The sequence below is a fragment of the Choloepus didactylus genome, chromosome 18 (genome assembly GCF_015220235.1).
Source record: "Choloepus didactylus isolate mChoDid1 chromosome 18, mChoDid1.pri, whole genome shotgun sequence".
Lineage (NCBI taxonomy): Eukaryota > Metazoa > Chordata > Mammalia > Pilosa > Megalonychidae > Choloepus > Choloepus didactylus.
Window position 1 is genome coordinate 21,694,464 of NC_051324.1, and position 7,804 is coordinate 21,702,267.

General features: G+C 57.0%; 1 long non-coding RNA gene across 1 annotated transcript; it reads left to right on the top strand.

Moving 5' to 3' along the window:
* The first annotated feature begins 1,022 nt into the window (after nt 1–1,022).
* On the top strand, nt 1,023–2,486 carry LOC119513069. Its single transcript, XR_005212543.1, has 3 exons — nt 1,023–1,052; nt 1,959–2,125; nt 2,416–2,486. It is a non-coding gene; the product is annotated as an uncharacterized LOC119513069 (long non-coding RNA).
* The last annotated feature ends 5,318 nt before the right edge of the window (nt 2,487–7,804 follow it).

Sequence of the window (7,804 nt, forward strand, 5' to 3'; positions counted from 1 at the left end):
ATAAAGCTTTGTTTCTCTGCAGGCTGAGCAGCCCTGAGCTTTTCTTGCAGCCCGAGTGCTGACGCTGCCCAGCTGGGGAGGCTTGAGGACCTCTGCCTTGAGCATAGGAAGGGATCCTTGTCCTGGTCGGGGCTGTGCCTTCCAAGGGACTGGGCTGACCGCTTCTGACGGGGGTAAGGTTCCCCTGACAACAAAGGCCACGCAGGAATTCTCGGGGCACAAGGCGATGGCACTCACACACGGGCTCTACTCAGTAGGGGCTGGGCCTGCCGGAATGGGGAGTCCTTCCACTGGCTCTCCTTGACTTTGATTGATGCGTCACTATCTGGGCTCCCCTTGCCCCCCACCTTCCCTCTCTTTTCTCCTACTAGCAGGCCTTCTCTTCTTGCCTTCCCAGTTGTCTCTCCTTGTTTTCCACTAGGAAACTCAGCAGCTCCCAGTGCTGGCCCCTCCAGATTACCCCACAATTCAATGTATCTACATTATAACATCTCCTATACTTTCTTCAATCTAAGGCCCCCGTCCACCCAGCCTTCTGCCCTGTAGTTCCCTCAATTTGAGGATTGTAATTTCGTGATATACAAATGTCCACTATCCCCTAACAAAAAGAGTATTTTCTCCTGAGATTTCATTCACTGCTTACATGAAAAACAACCAACAGGAGATCTCTGTAAACATGAGATTTATAAAAGTACCTCATGGAACTCTGGGGATATGCGAGTCCAAATTCCGTAGGGCTGACAGTGACCTGGCAACTCCGATGAAGGTGTTCAATGAACTCCTCAGGAAAGCCGAAGAAGTGAAGGTCCACTCTCTCTCTTTCATAAAAGCCTTCCAGTGATTGGATTAAATCCAGCTGACTTCATTCTCTCATGGTGGAAGACATGCCCTTGCTGATGTAATCAGTCACAGGGGCAGTGAAAGGATTGAGGATTTAAAACCAGCCTTCTGCTTTATTAACCAGCCCTAAATGTGCTTGCAGTAATGGTTAGGCCAGTGCTTCCTTGACCAGACACCTGGACACCATCACCTGGCCAAGTTGACACATAAACGTAAGTTAAGATCAGCCCCTGAGTGCGTGCAGAGGCCGCAGCCTAGCATACAGGAGGCAAAAGGGACTGATGGGGGGGGCAGCCGACAAGGTGGCCAGAGGGCCTGTGGGCTGGTACGGGGGTCTGGCTAAAGGAGAGGCACCAACCAGGGATGGGTTTGCCCTGGGCCCAGCCCAGAGGGTCAACCAACCCAGGACTCACAGTGGCACCTTGGCACATTGTGAGGGAGCGCCCAGCGCCTTCGTGACCCACTTCGCAGCCCCCAGGGACCTCTGGTCCAGGCAGGTGGGCTGGCAGACTGGGGGGCACCGTAGGCTGGGGGCTTAGGGACTCAGGAAACCCTAGTGTTAGAAAGAAAGCCATACCTGAAAGAGAATAAACTCTCATCCGACTGTGGAGAAGAAAAGAAATTTATTCACGATCTTGCATGAAGGGTTCGGGAGGTAGACAACCAAACTGTGGTGGCTGGTGCAGAGAACAATAGAACGCAGCACTATTTATTCCCGAAGCCTAACACGCCAGACCCTCCTGTATTTCTCCATTGGCTACTCCAGAGGTTACAGTCTATTGGACAGGCCTAACTAACCCGCACAAATCTGACACATTTGAAATAAGAAACATTTGAAACACGTCTCCAACCCTGACAATAACGGTTCTGCCCAAAAAGGCACTGACACCTATGCTCCGTGGCCTCTTTTCTTTGCTCCTTAGTTGCAGAGCCAGTTGGTAACGAATTAGGAGGCTACTTAGGAGCCTCCACCCCCGAGTCTCCACCTTGCAAGGACAGCAGGCAGATAAACAGGGGGGAGCAGGCCTCAACTACACCTTGGCTTCCTGACCTCTACCGTCCTCCCGTGTCACCACCCCCCTGTGTGAAAGCTAAAGTTAATCTCCTTCTCACACTAGGGACCACCATGGCCACAGTGAGCGGCCACAGCCCACGTGGGCCTCGTGTCACAGCCCCAACACCAACACCTGCCAGGACCTGGGCAACTCCATCCTGGTGCTGCTGGGCCTCGTCGTCTCTATCAATCTTGGCGTCAACACGGCGACCCTGGTCAGGGCAGGGCCAGGTGGGGGCACCCTGTGGGGCAGCTGGGGGCAGGCCCGAGGGCCACGGCCTGCCTGGGCTCACCGTGTCCTCCCCCACCTAGCTCTGGCACCAACTCCCTTTCTTCTTATTCCGGGTCATCTATAATATTTGAGAAAGGTAAATGGGGTGTGCATTTGGGCAAAGGAGAAAGGGCCTTCTAAGCCCCAGCACTAGGTCGGCCCCTTCCCCTTCTGCCCTCACAGCCACGGGGGCTGCACAGCTTCCCTCCCTGGGCCGCCTCTCCACCCCTCACCTCTCCCCCATCCACAGAAGCCCTCAAGTCCTCTTCACCAGGAAGCGGCACACCTCACAGCCCTCGAGGAAGCAGAGCGCCAAGGACGTCCACTTTGATGCACCGTGGACCCTGTGGCAATGACTGTGACCCCCCCACTCGCCTACCCTCATCGAGGCTTCCCCACCTGCCGTGCCCACTGCCTCTTAGCCTGGGCCACTGTCTCCCGCAACGAGAAGCCCCCAAGACCTGCACCCAGCCATCTGCTCCCACAACTGGGATTGTCCTGAGGGCTGGGAAGCCTCCAAACTCCCCCAGGAGATGTGGGCGCCCTGGGCCCAGGACAGCCTGGAGCCAGCTGCCCAGACCATCTGCTCCCAGGAGACCATAGAGGGAAGGCCCCTCAAAACTCAGATCCACTCTGAGCTGGGCCTCGAGGCTTATGTACCCTGTGTGTACCCACTCCATCCTCTGATGAACATCTGGGGTGAGACCTCCCACCCACGGGCCCCAACCAAGAGGAACCATGGTACTCGGCTAAACCCCAGCCCCTGGCACTGCCCTCTCAGGGTCCAGACTTACCCGGAGTGAGTGGCACCCCCAGAGCCCCCAGCAACAGCAGCAGCGTCCTGGGGGTCCTAGCCCACCTGCGTCCCTCAGCGAGTTTTCTCTGTGACCCGCCGGGACTGCCAGTGCAGGGGAAGTGACCAGGAGCCCAGGATTGTGCACCTGTTGTAGGGGGTGCTGCCGCTAGCCCACCCGCCCCGCTCTAGTAACTGCCGTGCCCACCACCCACAGACAGACACAGTGGCAGCCTTTCCTTCAGACCATTGTTCATCTGTCCCAAAATGGAAGTTGGGTTTGAGGGGTGGGGGAAGACACTTCTCCTAATTGTGCTGAGGATTCCCTGGACCTGGCTGGGTCAGGGGACACAGTGGGGGCTGGTGGGATCCGGGTGGGGGGAGGTGGCAGCTAAGGGAGCCCGGCCTGTGCCTCTCTTCTCACTCTAACTCAACCCGCCCCTCGGCCTCAGTTTCCCATTCTCCTCCATCTCTCTCTTCCTATCTCAGTGTCAGATCAACTTTCCCACAGCTGACCTCACACCACTTTCTCAAACCCTGCACCCCATTCTCTCAGCTGCCAGGATTCCAGGCAAGGGGAGGACAGACAGACAACACTTGGTTCTATAAATCATTTTTAATAAAGAAAGCGTGGAGTGTAGACCTAGAGCCCTTGGAGCAGAACCAGGAGATGGATGGAGCCTGAGTGGGGTCTGTGTGGGTGAGGGGGCCGCCACCCCTCCTGCAACAAGCCAGAAGTAGAAAGAGCCTGAGGAAAAGTGACCTGACTGTGCCCTGCGTCTCTCTCAGGGGCTCCTCTGTCCACCCAGCCCAGGTCTGAGGCAACTGGGAGTCTCCCTCCCAGCTCGCTAGTGGGCTCTGGGTGTACCCCAGGCCTGCCCCTAGCTCTCCACGTCTTTCAGAAAGATCTGGTCACGCCCTTTTTTTTTTGCACCTAAAGCCCAGCTGAGGTTATAAGGTAAAGCAAGTTCTATATCAATTAGAAGCTCTGGGGGTGTTTGAGGTTAAGATCCCGGGGCCCTCCCCCTCCTTGCCTGACATGTAGGGAAAACAGGTGGGACTTATTGTTGAATTGGGGTCTCCTATCTAGGGGTCAAGGCTTTAACTCATTAATATTTTTATTCCAGACCCATTACCCTGAGGACCTCAGCTTTAAAGAGGACAGGGGAGGAATTCCTGCTGAGGGAATCATGTCCTAGAGTGTTGATGCATGTTTGAGGCTAGAGGCTTTGTGGGTGTTACTTTGTATCCAAATTGCATTGTATGGTGTGTTGTCTCAGGGGGCCTGTGCAATAAAGCTTTGTTCTCTGCAGGCTGAGCAGCCCTGAGCTTTCTTTGCAGCCCGAGTGCTGACGCTGCCCAGCTGGGGAGCTTTGGGGTAGAAACCCTGGCGGCAGAACAGTTTGGTGAGGATGCTTTTGAGCTGAGGCTCTGGGGAGAGAGACAGTCATCTTTGAAAATGACACGTCTGTTCCCAGAAGCATTCCTACCCTTGGCAGGATGGGAGGGAAGGAAGGAGAATGGGGAGAAAGAAGGGGGTCCCAGGGCCCAGCTCTCTGGACCTCTAAGCAAGCTCTCTCCATCCCCTCTTTGACTCCAGAGGAATCTCGGTGTGGGCACCTTCTGCTTCCTCTAACCAAAGACTTTCAATTTAATCTATTGAAACTTATTTAAATGGTTTAATTCCTACTGCACAGCTCAACAAGAAGGGGGAGAAGGGAGGGAGGGAGACGGGAGAGAGATACATCAAAAGGCAGAGGAGGGAGGGGGACAGGCAGAGCTGCTGAGGGACATGCATTTGCGAATGTGTTTGGGGGGACAGTAAGGGGACCACAGGGTAGGGGCGCCCCTGCAGCAGTGGGGGTGGGACTGGGCCCAGCGCTGACTCAGCACCTGCTGCCTAGGGTCTAGCTTGCTTGTGTGACACTAGCCCATCTGGTGTCTGTGTGTCTGTCTGTCTGTCAGCCTGCTGGCTCCTGGGGCCCCAGCCCTCTCTGAGGTTCAGCCTCTCTCTTCAGCCAGGTAACCCGCCTGGGGTGGGGGACATTCGGTACTTTACCAAAGAAATAGTGGGAGGGGGGACAGGGAGCTGCAGAGGCAGGCTGTGTCACATGGGAGCCAGGTCCCTCTCAGGGTGGGCTGTGGACCTTACCACTGGCGGGGGCAGGAGGACACCAGGCTCCACCCCCATGGGAGCTGGGATCGGGCTGGAGTGGGGCAGAGGGCTCCCTGCCTGTGGTATCGGTGGTAAGCGGGAACTGGTGCTCTGCATGCAACCCTCACAGCTCCTTTCTCGTCTTGGTGTCCTCATCCCCTGACCCCCACATGTTAGTGGAATGACCCCCATTCTCCCTACCCATCTGCAGCCCCCCTAATGTCTAGGAGCCCCCTGAGCCAGTAGGACCGATGTCGGAGCTTGGCAGGGAGGAATTCAGGATAATGGGGGTTTCCCATCTCCCTTCTTGGAAGGAGGCGCACAGGGGCGCACTGGCAGTTAGCTGTAGGGTCCTGGGTGAGCGCTGAGGGCATTAGCCGGAGCCAGGAGCTCGCCAGAGGATCGGCCCAGGAGGGGAGCAGCAGGAGAACCGCGGCAGGGTGGGGTGTCCGGAGCCGCGGAAACCTCGGGGTGACAGGCATCAAGAACCACCGCCCCCCCTAAGCTCAGGGTTGAAAGGATCGCGAGAGTCAGCACATGGCAGAGCTGGTGGGGTGGGGACTCCCTATTGGGGTGTGGTGGCAGGGCTGTGAGACTTCAGGCGCCAGACTTAGCTCCTCAAGCTTTTCCCCTTGCCCTGGAAAGCAAGTAGAGTGCGGTTCAAAAAGGGGAAGGAAACTGAGGCACGGTCTGACAGGCTGGACTTTTGTTGTCCTTGGCCCACCCACTCTCCCGGGCGTCCCCTCACCAGCCACACTCTCCATGGTCCTGGCCTCAAACCCCCAGACAGAGACGCCCCTGGACCAGATCCCCAGCCCCAGCCGCACTCCCCGTCTGGCCGCGAGGGCTGCCTCCCCACTGTCGCTCCTTGGAAGCAGATGAAAGCTGCTTCTGCAAAGGGACTTGGTGCCGCCGGGACACACTCCCGCTGTGCCGACACAGGCCGGCTGTCCCCAGCACATGGACCTCCGGCTTCTGCTGGATCAGTGACTAGCCAGCACTGCCATGGGGTGCCCGGAGACAAGATACCCCAAACCCGCAGGTGCCCGGAGCGTGCTGGGCTCCCCCAGAGAAGAGAAGCCCACTCACCAGGGCATGCTCTTGCCTCTTGGGCCCCCGGACTACCACAGGACCTGAGGCTGAGACCCCGCAGCTGCCAGCTCCATCCTTGGGCCCCGCTGGTGCTCCGACTCAGAGCTTCTGGCCCCTCATTGACCACAGTCCTCGAATTTTGCCCCCTCCTGAAAATTCCCCCTTCCCTGTTCTCCAGTGTTGCCGTCCCCACTTCCCCTCCACAAGTCAAGACCCTCAATATTTCCAAGATGCAATTCCAATAGCCCAGGCACCTGTCCCTCTATTTTGGGGCCCTGCACCCCTGCCAAATCCTCTCTGGAATCTAAAAATTGTGGATTCGTTGCTTTGGGGACATTAGCTCCCCTGACCTCCTTCTGGGGAGCTGTTCATGCCAGGAAAGGAGACAACCTTGGTGCCTTTTTCCTTTCCCACCCCATAAATGGAGAGGATTCTCCCCCTTTTTTCACCAAAATCCCCAGAACCTATGGCTTGGAATTGCTAGGCCGCTCTGGTTTCGTGGACGTTCCCAGGCCTTCTCTCTCGTTACATACCTTTTCACCAAGTCACCCCCAATTTTAGTAGCCCAGGGTTCCAGCTACTGACCCCTTTCCTCACCTTGTCACCCTCCACTCCTTTCCAAGTCACCTCCAAAACCACTCTTTCCCAGCGAAACACCAGTGGTTCTGTCACTTTGAAATAAGGAGGATCCTTTTCTTCTGTCTGCCCTTAAATTTCTTCAGGGACGGCTGGTGCTGTTTAGATCCCACATCCTCCAACACAGCAATACCCACACGCACCCCAAAGAGGAGTGCACCCACATTGTCTCACTGTCCCCAAATGTGAACTGGCCCCTTCCTCAGAGCGATCGTCGGAGCTTCCTAGGATCCTGCTTCCTCTTGGATACCGCCTATAGCACCCCTCTTTCTTCACGACACCCTCTCAACCTCTCCTGTCCTTTGATCCAGCGACAGGTGTGCTGGCTCAGGCTCCTCCCTCCCTGTCCCTGGAAGCCGAGCTTTCCCCGCACCCCCTGGACTCCCCGAATCCCCAAAAAGGAGAGAGCGTCTCAGCAAAGCACTCTGGTCCGGCGAAGTCAGCGCCCCGGGCCTGGAGGTTGGACCAGGAGCAGCGGCGGCAGCACCCCCCCTTTCCAGGGACGGAGATGCTGGGAATGGGGGGTTGGGGATGGGGAGGTGGAACCCCAGGGTTCCTGTGCAGGGAGTGGGAACGAGCCGAGGCTGGACCCCACGTCTCAGGGTTTACAGGAAAGGGAGAAGGAGGCGACTCCCTGAAGGGAACTCTGGATGGGAGCTGGGTGGGCTTGAGACACATGGACTGGCTGCCACCTCAAGAACCTGGGCCCTCCGATAACTGGGGGTGTTCTTGCCACCTCCATCTGGGTCCCAGTCTTTGGTGTATGGAAACAGGGAGTATTTCCCACGTGGAAGTCCCACTTCTCCTAGGGGGTGTTTTTCCCATGTGCAGGGTGAGTGTTTTTTGCCACGCTGGACACATTTGGCCCCCTGAATTTCTGCAGGGGTTTGTACCCTGGAATCCCTGTCCCTCATGCCTTCTCCCCCCCATCCCCCACTCCTGACCCGTGGAGACCTAGAAGCA